We start from the raw sequence: 15,028 nt of genomic DNA on the forward strand, positions 1-15,028 counted from the left end.
GTGTTCTTTAAGTTAAGGCCACATTGTTAGTGTTAAAAGCCTCAAAAGCTGTTTGGTTTTTAAATATGTTCTCCGTGTAAATCTGTGCTGCTGCTGTCAGAAAGCACAAGTCATGTTTCAGAGTTCAGTGAAAACGAGCTGAACTGCAGAATTCTGAATTCTGATTTCCACCAGAAGGTGTCAGTGTTGACCTTCTCACACACACACACACACACACACACACACACACACACACACATCTGAGCACTGAGCGCAGATTTCAGTCGCACAGTCTTTGAGATGCGTAACAAGAAGAAACAAGTACAGTTACTATAATATTAGCTATATTAGACACACAAGTGCAATGCTGACCTTCTATAATACACACTTTAAAAAGAGGCTCTTTAAGGGTTCTTTAGTAAAAATATGCTTGTGTGTAGAACTCAAAGAACCCTTTGTATCATTAAAGGCTTCTTTGCATCATGGAGTGGTGCTTCAGATTGAAAAGGTTCTGTTGTTGTAAAAAGCCTCACATCACACTTAAAACTGATGGTTCTTCAACAGTTCTTTAATAAAGAAAAGGTTTCTATATAGAACCATGAACACTCAAAGAGCCCCTTGCATGATTAAAGGGTTGTTTGCATCATGAAATGGTTCTTCAGATAGATGGAAAATGTGCTGTAGATGGTTCTAAAACCTTTATTATATGTATAACCTTTTTGCATAGGGTTCTATATAGCACCAAAGAGAGTTCTTCTATTGTTACAATGTCAGGCTTGTTATAATAGAAAAACCTTTCGCTATATAGAACCCTTTACAAAACCACCACATTCTCCATCAATCTGAAGCACCATTTCATGAAGGAAAGAAGCTTTTAATCATGCAAAGCGTTCTATGCAGACCCTTGAAGAACCATCTTTTTTTAAGTGTGTAGTTACTGTACAGAAGAGCTTGTACAGTTTGCCTGTATTCACTGTATTTATAGTGTTTCTGCTGCTGTTCCATGTTAAATCTAGCACCGTGTCCTGGAGAAATTACAATTTACATTTATGGCATTTTGCTGACACTCTTATCCAGAGTCCTTATCCTTACAATTTGATCATTTTACACAGGGAGGCCAAGGGGGTGTTAGGAGTCTTGCCCAGGGACTCTTATTGGTATAGTGTAGGGTGCTTGCCCTGGTGGGGAATTGAACCCCAGTCTACAGCATAGAAGGCAAAGGTGTTAACCACTACACTAACCAGCCACCACCACAAATTATCATCTGTGATTAAAAAAAAAAAATGATCGAGCTGACATTGACTCTGAACTTCACTCCAAACAACACATTCTTGTTCTGTTCTAATTCTGTATGTTTAATTCCATTCATTCTAATGTTATACAGCATTTTAAAGGCAAAAACCCACTGCCCAGATAAACAGTCTAAACAAGGTTCTTGGCTGCCTAAGACTTTTGCACAGCGCTGTATCAAACAACCCTTACAGTTAACTTTACTAATGCATCCTGAGTGCTGCTTGTTTTGGGCTCTTTCAATCGGTTTTTGTTTCTTTAAACACCACCAACAGGACCAGAATTGTAGACGTAAACTTGACAGAGATCACATTTATAGATGTTTTATGTCATTTTCATATGTTATTCAGGTCTATCAACATTCCCAACACCCCTAAAACCCCTAACAAAGTCAACAGTGCTGACCAGTGTCAGTACAGAACTCAGGAGACCCTTTCCTTTCACTGCATGCTTGTAATTTAATTTGATGACAGTGTTTCTTCATCGAGTTTCAAGTGTACTTGTCATTTGCACAACATGTCAGGACATTTATGCATTGAAATGCTTGTGATGAGTCCAGAAAAGTCCAGTTTGGAAAACCTCAACTAATTACCTACCATGCAAGGTTGGCGTAGTGCTCTTTATACCATAATACAGTAATTAATAAAACAGCTCTATCGTCATGTTTCACAAAGATGCTTTCTCAAGTATAAAAGAAACCTGTGCTGCTAGAACAACACACTTAAAAAGTGTTCATCAAGGGTTCTTTAGTAAAGAAAATGCTTCTACATAGAACCATGGACACCCAAAGATCCCTTTGTGTGATTAAAGTGTTATTTGCATAATACTTTTTTTCAGAATGTGCATGAATCTGCTATGTAGCACCAAAAAGGGTTCTTCTGTTGTTATGATGTCAGGCTTGTTGTAATAAAAGAACCCTTTGGGTGCTATATAGAACCATTTTCAAAAAGGTTCTATACGGAAACATGTACATCATTCATGAAGCAAAGAGTTTTTTGAGATGGTTCTATATAGAACCTCTTTCTTTACTAAAGAACATTTTAAGAACCATCATTTTTAAGTGTAATATCAGGCTTTTTAGAACAGAAGAACCCTTTTGCAGTGCTATATAAAAGAGTCTATACAGAAGCATCTACAGAACATTCTCCATCAATCTCAAGATCCCTTTCATGACGCAAAGAAGCCCTTAATCATGCAAATTAAAGAACTATTAAAGATCATTAAAGAACCTTCCTTTTTAAGTGTGATGTCAGGTTTTTAGAATAGGAGAGCCCTTTTTGGTGCAATATAGAACCTTTTTCAGAATGGTTCTGTACAGAAACGCTTACAGCACATACTGAATCAGTCTGAAGAACCCTTTTAGAATGCAAAGGACTCTTTAATCATGCAATGGGTTCTTTGAGTTTCTTTACTAAAGAACCATTGAAGAACCATCTTCTTTAAGTGCGCCGTCAGGCTTGAGACAATAGAAGAACCCTTTTGGTGTTAAATTTCAAAATGGTTCTATATAGAAACATCCACGACACATTCTCCTTCAATCAGAAGAACCTTTTCATGATGCAAAGAGCCTCTAAATCATGTAAGAGTTCTTTGAATATTCATGGCTCTATATAGCACCGTTTTCTTGACTGAAGAGCCCTTGAAGAACCATCTATTTAATCTCATGTTTTCAAGCAATGCATTGATCACCATTTCATGTAATAACTTAATGGGACGTAGCTTTCAGAGCCATTAAGCGCTGTGGACAATTCTGTCTCTATAAACGCCTCTTGAAATTTCACACTGAGCCACTCCGAAGGATTTTGTTCACATTTAAATTGTTGAATGATTAAATAATTTTGCAAAATTAGTGGAGTTCCCCTTTAAGAAGAGCTCTGGAAATGGTTAAATTAGAGTTCCACAGATTTTCAGCATTTCTTAAATGGTTAAAATGTAAACAAAGTCATTCAGAGTGGTTTGGTGTGAAATGCTCTGTTCTAGGGAAACTGAATTGTTTACAGTGGTGGTGATAGGAACCAGACATCTACCTCTAGAAGTTCACACAGATGTCTGAGACACTGTTTGATGGTAGTTTTGGAGACATATATTTATACCCATTAATAGCAGCGGTTATATGAAAGATGTTGTGAGGCAAAATAGTCACCAGAGAAAACATTATTTTCAGATTTATGACTATTTCATATAAACACTTGGAAAACAAGTGTAGCTTCACTGGTGGTCCATATTTGTGTTTTAGTCATAGTGATATCAGTCAACCGTTTTACTGTTACACCTTATTACACCCATTACACCTTATTCACTGAATTATGCAGAAATATGGAAAAATCGGTGGGATTTCCCTTTACCCTGACCCCCTCACACACACAGAGCAATCAGAATGTGTTGTTTATTTGTATACACAGCCCTGATCAATATGTGAGAGTGTGAAGAACCTTTTTTTTTTATTAAGTTCATGGAACCTCCACAGTAGGTTCTTCATGGGGGTTTTTTGTAAAGGAAAGTTCTATATAGAACCATTTCATGCTTAAATGGCTCTTTACATGGTGAATTGGTTCTTTAGATTCATGGAGGATATGTTGTATATGGTTCTTTATAGAGCCTTTTTGAAAATGGTTCTATATGGACGTTTTTTTTGCTAGGGAGATGTGTGAGCATGAAAAACGTTTAAAATTTTATAGAACCTGCACTTAATGGAAAGGTTTTGGGAAGAATGACTGAAGTGGTATTGAATCTTTGTCTTGGGGTTCTTTAAGCTTTTAAAAGATTCTTCACATTCACAAATCTTTTTCAAACTAGGTTCTTTAGAGAATCCAAAGTGATTCTTCTAAAGAACATAATTCCATTTCTTAAGAATTTCTTAAATTTCTTAAAAATGTATTTCTTTTTTAAAATAAAGGTTAAACATAGCGTTATTTGAATTCATTTAATAATATAAAAACAAATAATGCGGAATTTTGAAAAATCGGTGGAATTCCCCTTTACCCTTCGCATGGTTTATTTGTATTTACAGTTCAGATAAATGTACCCATAAACCGTAACGGTAATGTATCATACTGCAGGTGGTGGTAGATCATAAAGCCTGTGATCAGAATGTGAATGTGTGACTAACGGATGTAGTGAGGATGAATCGGAGTCTGTCACATTGAGTCTTGTTTGTGTGGAAAACGTTGGGCTGGTTTAACGGTTTAGTGCTGGTTCAAACACTGTATTTAATGCAGGTGGGATAGAAATGTAAATGTTCTCTCTTCAGCTGGCAGAATGAAAGAGTGCGCCTGGCTGCATCGCTTTACCCCCCAATCACTCTACAGCAGGGGTTCGACGCTCTCCAGAGACAGACAGAGCGAGAGAGGACGAGTGGGATGCGCATGCGTGAGCTTCAGTTCCTCCAATGAGTCTTCAGCATGGTAAAATACCCAACCCTAACCTTAACCCCCGCCACCAAGCACTAAACGCTCATGTCTTCATCAAAATGGATGATTTGCATGAAGAGTAATATCAAAATTAGAATGTAAATGTAATATGTAAATGGAAATGAGTTTGTATGTTTGCATTTAAATTTCCCACTCATACATGGTGTTGAGCTCAAAATTCAAACTCAATACTGCGATTTGCCATTTCATTTGCACAAATGAAGCTTTATTTATATTAAAATGTATTTCCAGAACTGCATGTTTATGCTTAATGTGATCATTGAATACTTGGGTCAAGATGATAATTAAAACACAGTTTATCTTATGTGTATTTTCACTCTCTAATAATGCATTTAAGTTGCATTATTAAAAAGACCAAAAAGCTAGAAAGTTTGCAAAAGCCATATGTAAATGTAACACTCTCCTTTACAATTACATATTCTCACCTGCTACAGTCATTCTGTGCCTAAATAGCTTTGCAAATGCATTCGACCAGATTGAAGTTTCATTTTCATGGTCTTCCCAACTTGTCAATCTGTCAATCAGCCTTTATTTATTTAAGCTCCACTCAAAATGAACATTGTATTTAAGAAAAATGTCAGAAAATGCATATTTAACAGAAAATTTCACAACTAAATGGATATTTTTCCTTGTTCGGTGTATCCGCTGAATGTAATAGACTCAATAGAGCACAGCTGCAGCGGAACGTGTTTCAGTTTGACTGTTAATCTGCTGCTATTCCAACTGTTTGAATGCATCTGTGCTGAGAGGCAAAGAAAATAGTGTTTATATTAGTATTTCTCATTTTTATCATCATTCAGATAACTGTTAGGTTTTGACACTCATAGCTGACCTGTTTAATCTGTTGTTCTTTCAGGTTTTGTACCAAAATGCCACTCACAACCATTATTTATCATCTCATGATGTTAGTGTGCTTCAGAAAAAGCATGTATACTCTTATTAGTTTAATGCAGTTTATCAATACTAAAGTCATTTTTATTTTTCCCTTGGTTGAGTTTCATAAATGTTATTATCTCTATGATTAAAAAAAACCCAAAACCTACCCATAAATTTACTCCTATTAGTTTAAGTATGTGTTTTAATCAATGCTAAAGTAATTTCCCCCGTTTTTTCCACTTCTGTTTTAGTATTTTATCATATCTACAGTCCGTGCTGCTGTAATGGCTGCTATTGATTTGCAGGTTGTGTAAAATTCATGACACTTAGATGTCACAAGACTGTCAGATCCTGTTTTTCGGTCAGGCTCGGCTGACTTACGCTCTGAGGCTGAAGATCGTCCGTCACGGCAATCAGTGACAGAGAGTTGCTTCACTGATGGGGCTGTAATGACCGGCTGCTTGCTGTGTTGTACATAGCCTTCCAGTCCCATTTTCAGGGTTTAAGTTGTTGTTCTTGTCTTGGGTGAATCTTTAACACCCTTTTGGCAACATCTACAGTCATGTGCATTCTGTAATTAGCCTTGTACAAAGTTTAGAAATGTTATCAAGAAAAACAGTTGGGTTAATGTTTAGCTTTGGGATCAAGAGTTAAGTCCATATGTTCTGCTTTAATTTTGCACTGGAGCTAAAAGGCTTATGTAGCTTGTGAGGAATACTAGATTATATTTTTCCTGTTAAAATGGTCATTTAAGTGCAAGTTATTCATTTTTCAGTGTAAGGAATAAAAATAAAAAACATGTTTAGCTGAAAATTGCACGGCTTTAACAACTAAATACATGCATATATATATATATATATATATATATATATATATATATATATATGTATATATATATATATATATATATATATGTATGTATATATATATATAATGTAATATTTTACCTTGGGTATCTCTACTTTAACTCAAGTACATGATTTGTGTACTTTGTCCACTTCTGGTTCTAGCAGCCGGGTATTTGGTTTAGACAGTATTCTAGGAACCAGATATTTGGATTATACAATATTCTAGCAGATAATAATTTGGCCTCTCCTTGGATCACCACCTTACCGTGGTGGATGGGTTTGCGTGCTTGAATGATCTTAGGAGCTATGTTGTCTGGAGCAAAAGCTCCTGGTAGGGTCTCCCATGGCAAACTGGTCCTAGGTGACAGGTCAGACAAAGTGTGATCCATAATAACCCCTATGAAGACACAAAAACAGGACTTGTGTACCCTGCCCGGAACAGGGTTACCGGGGCCCCACCCTGGAGCCAGGCCTGGGGGAGGGGCTCGCCAGCGAGCGTCTGGTGGCCGGGCATTTACTCATGGTGCCCGGCCGGGCCCAGCCCGAAGGAGTTACATGAGTCCCCCCTCCCATCGACCCACCACCAATGGGAGGGGCAGTAGTAGGGGTTCGGTGCGTTGTGGATCGGGCAGTGTCCGAAGGCGTGGGCCTTGGCGTTCTGATCCTCGGTTGCTGAAACTGGCTTTTGGAACTTGGAACGTTACCTCACTGGCGGGGAAGGAGCCTGAGTTGGTGCGCGAGGTTGAGAGATACCGGCTAGATATAGTCGGGCTCACCTCAACACACAGCTTGGGCTCTGGGTCCAATCTCCTTGAGAGGGGCTGGAGTTCTGGAGTTGCCCATGGTGAGAGGCGGCGGGCAGGTGTGGGCTTTCTCATAGCCCCTCGACTCGGTGCCTGTATGTTGGGGTTTTCTCCGGTGGACGAGAGGGTAGCTTCCCTACGCCTTCGGGTTGGGGAACGGGTCCTGACTGTTGTCTGTGCTTATGCACCGAACAGCAGTTCAGAGTACCCAGCCTTCCTAGAGTCCTTGGGAAGGGTGCTTGAAAGTGCTCCTCCTGGAGACTCTATTGTCCTACCGGGGGACTTCAACGCTCACGTGGGCAATGACAGTGAGACCTGGAGGGGTGTGATTGGGAGGAATGGCCTCTCTGATCTGAACCCGAGTGGTGTTCAGTTTTTGGACTTTTGGATTGCGCAAACCACAGTTTGTCCATCACAAACACCATGTTTGAACACAAGGATGTCCATAAGTGCACATGGCACCAGGACACCCTAGGCCGCAGTTCAATGATTGACTTTGTAGTCGTGTCATCGGACTTGCGGCCATGAGTTTTGGACACTCGGGTAAAGAGAGGAGCTGAGCTGTCAACTGATCACCACCTGGTGGTGAGTTGGATCAGGTGGTGGGGGAAGATGCCGGTCAGACCAGGCAAGCCCAAACGCATAGTGAGGGTTTGCTGGGAACGTCTAGCAGAAGAACCTGTCAGATTGATCTTCAACTCACACCTCCGTCAGAACTTTGACTAGATATCGGGGGAGATGGGGGACATTGACTCAGAATGGGCCATGTTCCGTTCCTCCATTGCTGAAGCGGCTGACTGTAGCTGTGGCCGTAAGGTAGTTGGTGCCTGTCGGGGCGGTAATCCTCGAACCAGGTGGTGGACACCCCAGGTGAGAGACGCCGTCAAGCTGAAGAAGGAGTCCTACCGGGCATGGTTGGCCTGTGGGACACCAGAGGCAGCTGGCAGGTATCGACAGGCCAAGCGATCTGCGGCTTCAGTTGTTGCCAAGGCAAAAACCCGTGTATGGGAGGAGTTTGGTGAGGCCTTGGAAACTGACTTTAAGTCGGCTCTGAAAAGATTCTGGCAAACCGTCAGGCGACTCAGAAGGGGAAAGCAGTGTGCCACTAGCACTGTATATAGTGGAGATGGTGTGCTGCTGACTTCGACTGAAGACGTCATTGGGCGGTGGAAGGAATACTTTGAGGACCTTCTCAATCCCACCGACATGTTCTCCAGTGAGGAGGCTGAGTCTGGGGACATGGGAATAGGCTTGTCCATTACTGAGGCCGAAGTCGCTAAGGTAGTTAAGAAGCTCCTTGGTGGCAAGGCTCCAGGGGTGGATGAGATCCGCCCTGAGTTCCTCAAGGCTCTGGATGTTGTGGGGCTGTCTTGGCTGACACGCCTTTTCAACATTGCGTGGACATCGGGGGCGGTGCCACTGGATTGGCAGACTGGGGTGGTGGTGCCTCTTTTTAAAAAAGGGGACCGGAGGGTGTGTTCCAACTACAGGGGAATCACACTCCTCAGCCTCCCTGGCAAGGTCTATGCAGGGGTACTGGAGAAGAGAGTCCGGCTTATAGTCGAACCTCGGATCCAGGAGGAACAGTGCGGGTTCCGCCCTGGTCGTGGAACACTGGACCAACTCTTCACCCTCTCCAGGATTCTGGAGGGTTCATGGGAGTTTGCCCAACCAGTCCACATGTGCTTTGTGGATCTGGAGAAGGCATTCGACTGTATTCCCCGGGGTATTCTGTGGGAGGTGCTTCGGGAGTATGGGGTACATGGCTCTTTGCTACGAGCCATTCAGGCCCTGTACAAACAAAGCTGGAGTTTGGTTCGCATAGCCGGCAGTAAGTCAGACTCGTTCCCAGTGAGAGTTGGACTCCGTCAGGGCTGCCCTTTGTCACCGATTCTATTCATAATTTTTATGGATAGAATTTCTAGGCGCAGTCAAGGGATGGAGGGTGTCCGGTTTGGTGACCTCAGGGTCACATCACTGCTGTTTGCAGATGATGTGGTCCTATTGGGGACATCAGGTCGCGAACTTCAGCTTTCGCTGGATCAGTTTGCAGCCGAGTGTGAAGCGGCTGGGATGAGAATCAGTACCTCTAAATCCGAGACCATGGTTCTCAGGCGGAAAAGGGTGGAGAGCCCTCTCTGGGTCGGGGATAGGCTCTTGCCTCAAGTGGAGGAGTTCAAGTATCTCGGGGTCTTGTTCACGAGTGATGGTACAAGGGAGCGGGAGATTGACAGGCGGATTGGTACTGGGTCAGCAGTGATGCGGGCTCTTTACCGGTCTGTTGTGGTAAAGAAAGAGCTGAGCCATAAGGCAAGGCTCTCGATTTACCGGTCGATCTACGTTCCCACCCTCACCTATGGTCATGAGCTTTGGGTAATGACCGAAAGTATAAGATCGCGAATACAAGCGGCTGAAATGAGTTTCCTCCGCAGGGTGTCTGGACTCTCCCTTAGAGATAGGGTGAGAAGTTCAGTCATCCGGGAGGGACTCGGAGTAGAGCCGCTGCTTCTTCACGTCGAGAGGAGCCAGCTGAGGTGGTTCGGGCATCTGGTTAGGATGCCTCCTGGACGCCTCCCTCGGGAGGTGTCACAGGCGAGTCCACCTGGGAGGAGACCCCGGGGAAGACCCAGGACACGCTGGCGCGACTATATCGCCCAGCTGGCCTGGGAGCGCCTCGGAATCCCCCTTGGAGAGCTGGTGGAAGTGGCTGGGGAAAGGGAGGTCTGGGCTTCATTGCTTAGGATGCTGCCCCCCGCGACCCGAACCCCGGACAAGCGGAAGATAATGGATGGATGGATGGATAATAATTTGGTTGATACACTATCCTAGCAGCCAATTATTTGGTGTATACAATATTCTAGGAGCTGATTATTTCATGTATATAGTATTCTAGCAGCCAATCATTTGGTGTATACAGTATTCTAGCAGCCAATCATTTGGTGTATACAATATACTAGCAGCCGACTATTTTGTTGAAACAGGATTGTAGCAGCCGATTATTTGGTATATACAGTATTCTAGGAGCAGATTATTTGGTGTATACAGTATTCTAGGAGCTGATTATTTCATGTATATAGTATTCTAGCAGCCAATCATTTGGTGTATACAATATTCTAGCAGCCGACTATTTGGTTGAAACAGGATTGTAGCAGCCAATTATTTGGTGTATACAGTATTCTAGGAGCTGATTATTTGGTGTATACAGTATTCTAGGAGCTGATTAATTCATGTATATAGTATTCTAGCAGCCAATCATTTGGTGTATACAGTATTCTAGCAGCCAATCAAATCAAATCAAATCAAATTTATTTGTATAGCGCTTTTTACAACGGATGTTGTCACAAAGCAGCTTTACAGGATTTCAGAAAAGACAAAGTTTCCACAGGACTGAAAGAATGTACAGAATGTTCAGAAACCCCCCAGTGGGCAAGCCAGGGGCAACAGTGGCAAGGAAAAACTCCCTCAGAACTGAGGAAGAAACCTTGGGAGGAACCAGGCTCACCAGGGGGGACCCATCCTCCTCTGGTCAAACTACCTAGAAGTGATTATACTACTAATATTAACAGCAGTAATATTGATATTAGGAATATCTAGGAGTCTATGAGAACATCAGGGTAGGGTGGGCAGCTCATCCAAGGTGGATGGTGGTAGGCGTGGGCAGCTGGTCTGAAGTGGGTAGCAGGGGGGCTCGGCAGTCAGTCGTCCTTCAGTGTCCAGCCGGACATGTGGGCAGTTGTATACTCGGAAAAAAAGCAGGTAAATGGGATTAGTTTTGTTCTATCCGTTTGTATATAAACAGGGAATGTAAACATTTACAGAGTGTGGCTAATGACTCCGGCAGATCTGACTATGACAGCTTAACTAAAAGGAGAGAACCGGAAGGACACACAGACACGGCAGCACTCTGAAACAGTTCGGCATCCCTCCACTCCACCGTCCACAAACCTGAGTGACCGCGTGCGAGCAGCGGGACGACAGCACCAGCGTCTCAGTTTACTATAATTCCCTGTGTCCATGGACCCCTGGATCTGCTGCCTTTATCTAGGGGGGAACATTACCTACCAAAAGCTAAACTGAACAAGTGTGTTTTCAGCCTAGTCTTAAAGATTGAGACTGTGTCTGAGTCCCGAACAGTTTCTGGAAGATCATTCCAGAGTTTGGGGGCTTTATAAGAAAAAGCTCTTCCCCCAGATGAAACCTTCTGAATTCTAGGAACTATTAATAAGCCAGCGCTCTGGGATCTGAGTGGTCGTGATGGCTCATAATGAGAAATAAGGTCTTGCAGGTATTCAGGAGCAAGACCATGTAGGGCTTTATAAGTCAGTAAAAGGATTTTATAATCAATACGGAATTTAATAGGTAGCCAATGAAGTGATGATAGCGCTGGACTAATATGCTCAAATTTGCCAATCATTTGGTGTATACAATATTCTAGCAGCCGACTATTTGGTTAAAACAGGATTGTAGCAGCCAATTATTTGGTGTATACTGTATTCTAGGAGCTGATTATTTGGTGTATTAAGTATCCTAGGAGCTGATTATTTGGTGTATACAGTATTCTATGAGCTGATTATTTTGTGTATATAGTATTCTAGCAGCCAATCATTTGGTGTATACAGTATTCTAGCAGCCAATCATTTGGTGTATACAATATTCTAGCAGCCGACTATTTTGTTGAAACAGGATTGTAGCAGCCGATTATTTGGTATATACAGTATTCTAGGAGCAGATTATTTGGTATATACAGTATTCTAGGAGCAGATTATTTGGTGTATACAGTATTCTAGGAGCTGATTATTTGGTTGAAACAGAATTGTAGCAGCCAATTATCTGGTGTATACAATATTCTAGCAGCTGATTATTCGGTGTATACAGTATTCTAGGAGCTGATTATTTGGTGTATATAATATTCTAGCAGCCAATCATTTGGTGTATACAGTATTCTAGCAGCTGATTATTTGGTGTATATAATATTCTAGCAGCCAATCATTCGGTGTATACAGTATTCTAGCAGCCAATCATTTAGTGTATACAATATTCTAGCAGACGACTATTTGGTTGAAACAGGATTGTAGCAGCCAATGTATTTGTTTTTTATTGTATTCTAGCAGACGATTATTTGGTTTATACTCTAGTCTAGCAGTGGATTATATGGTTTATACTGTATTCTAGCAGTGGATTATATGGTTTATACTGTATTCTAGCAGACGATTATTTCTTTGATACAGTATTTTAGCAACTGATTATTATTTGGTTGATAAAGTTTTCTAACAGCTATAACATTTTGGTTCAGGCGCTCTTACCTGTGTCACACTCTTTACCTCATAAACCTACAATACAGAATGTCCAATATCAACCAAAGTCAAAACATTAAACCCATTTCTTGTTAGGAGCTTGATTGCTTGTTCCACTCTTGGCCGAATCTGACTGTGCACCCCTAACAGTGATATCAAAATATGACGAGTATAACTGTAGCATAGCAGAAAATGTAAAAAAGCGTAGTTTCCCGATTCTGACTGTGAGTGCCCTCTAGTAACAAAGGCGTGAATGATGCTCTTTCTTCAGTCTTAACATTTGCAGATTAATGCTGATTTCTGAAATGGCTCCCTGCTGGATGACTCATATACAGCGGTGGTGGGCCACTCCATCTTACTGTCTGAAATCCTCAACTGCATTTCATTCAGCAGAGCTGCGTTTCGTGCACATTATGTTAACTACTATAGAGGGGAAACGTATTTAATTCATCATTGCATTCAGTGTGAATCTGAATAGCTGAATGTTTAACAGCCAGGAAATGACAGCAGGATGGTGTGGGCTGGAGAGACTCGCAGAGGGAGGAATTTTTACCTGTGCCTGTGTGCGTGTGTGTATTTAGTGCTTTGTGGGGACTAGCTTCCTGCTGAAATGAAAGGCACTGGTCTTGTGCTGGTCTGGTGCTGCCGTAGCAGACCTCATGCGTCATGCTGGTTTTTCTGTTTCATTTTATTTGGGTAGTGCACACTAGTCTCCTACAGATTATCTACAGATGTTCTAATTGTTCTGACTATCTGTTGAAACTGTTGATTGTAAACAGTGGTGGGGTTAGGATTTGAACCAGGGTGAGGGTTGGGTTTAGGTTTTGGGTTAAGGTTTGAGGACCCGATCTTTTGCACAGTACTGCAATTAGGTAATTACCTTTGAATAGTGGAGCAAATGGATTAAAGATGAATTACACCCCTTTTTAAAGTTCCTGCATAATTAAATGGTTAGAATGTAAACAAAGTCATTCAGAGTGATTTGGTGTGAAATGCTTCATTATAGAGAAACTTACTGACTGAGAATTGTTCACAGTGGCGGTGATGGGAACCAGATGTCCACCTCTAAAAGCTCCCTTACAGAAAGTTATTAAATGAAATGGTTATGAATCCACTGCCTGATGTCTGAGATGTTGTTTTATGATCATTTTGAGAGAAAACCATAACCATTCATAGTGGAGGGGTATATGCAGGATGTTGTGAGGCAAAATAGTCCCCAAAGAAAAGTAGTTTTGTTCAGATTCATCACTATTTGACCATCACCAACTTTCCATAGAAACACTCAGGGGACACTTATAGGTTCACTGGTGGTTTTGGATAGTAAATAAAAAGGCTATATTTGTGTTGTAGTCATGGTGACCCCACAACTGTCAACAAATCTGAGTGAGCCATTTCACATCAAACCATTCTGAATCTCTGTTTACATTACGCAGACATTTTGAAAACTTATTTTTAAGGTTAGCTTAGAGTTAGCATAGCACAGCAACATTTAGCTCCAGTCATACAATGGTAGTGAACAGGAGGTGTCCAACAAAGGCAGGAATACAAACCTGGGCATGTGTGAGAGTGTGTAGGTGTGTGTGGAGGGGATGTAATCAGTCGTTGAACCTCCCGGGTTGCGGAGCTCCGGTGACAAATTGAAAGTGTCTCAGTCTAGTTTATTGCCCTGATCAGGTCAAACGAAAAATATTGGAGGTCCGAGTGGGTAGACGGTGCCGTCTGCCGCAGACAAATGGACTGATCATTTCTTATTGAGAAACAATTCCTAAAAGGTAGTTTGGAGCGTGAGTGAGGGAAGCAGCGGGCTCGGAGCTTCAGCGCGGCCCGCCGCTCCCACCATGACCCCTTCCTCCGCCGCTGGAATTAAATGAATAGAGAGAGGGCGAGTTTCTGATGGCACAAATCCACCGTGCAGACACACCATTTGTTATGAACTAGGGGGCTCTGATGAAGTGTAGGGAGAGGGCTCCCTTATTTATTTATTTATTTATTTATTTACTTATTTATTTATTTCCTTCCCCCCTCTTTCTTCTCACTTGTCCTCTCTCTTCCTCTCTCCCAGGCGAGGTACAAGGCCGGCCTCCATCCTCAAATGGATGGAGGGAGGCGATTGAATTTTACACTCTCCTGCCTATGATTAATACCCACAGGGCTGTGGGCGACATGGGGGCCAAAAAAAAAAAAAGCAGGGGTTTGGCTTGAAGTTAAGGAGACACAAGGTGGCGCTCATGATCCATGGCTCTTTTCAATGCTGTTTTAAAGGAGTAGTTTGGCCTAAAATCAAATGCACACAGTTTTTGCCTCTTGCTCTATTTGAAGTGTACAAAAATGGGCAAAAGTGCAGATACAGTTCAGACTTCTTGCTACTGTTTGTCACCATTCAGGGCTTTTTAGGGCATTTTTATATATAACTGTATGTCACACAGTGTTAAAGCCTATTTGTCATTACTTATAATTGAAAGAAAACATTGTCCTGATTTTTTAAAATAAGAGTTCGATGTAGTTGT

Source organism: Pygocentrus nattereri, chromosome 9, assembly GCF_015220715.1.
Source record: "Pygocentrus nattereri isolate fPygNat1 chromosome 9, fPygNat1.pri, whole genome shotgun sequence".
Taxonomy (NCBI): domain Eukaryota; kingdom Metazoa; phylum Chordata; class Actinopteri; order Characiformes; family Serrasalmidae; genus Pygocentrus; species Pygocentrus nattereri.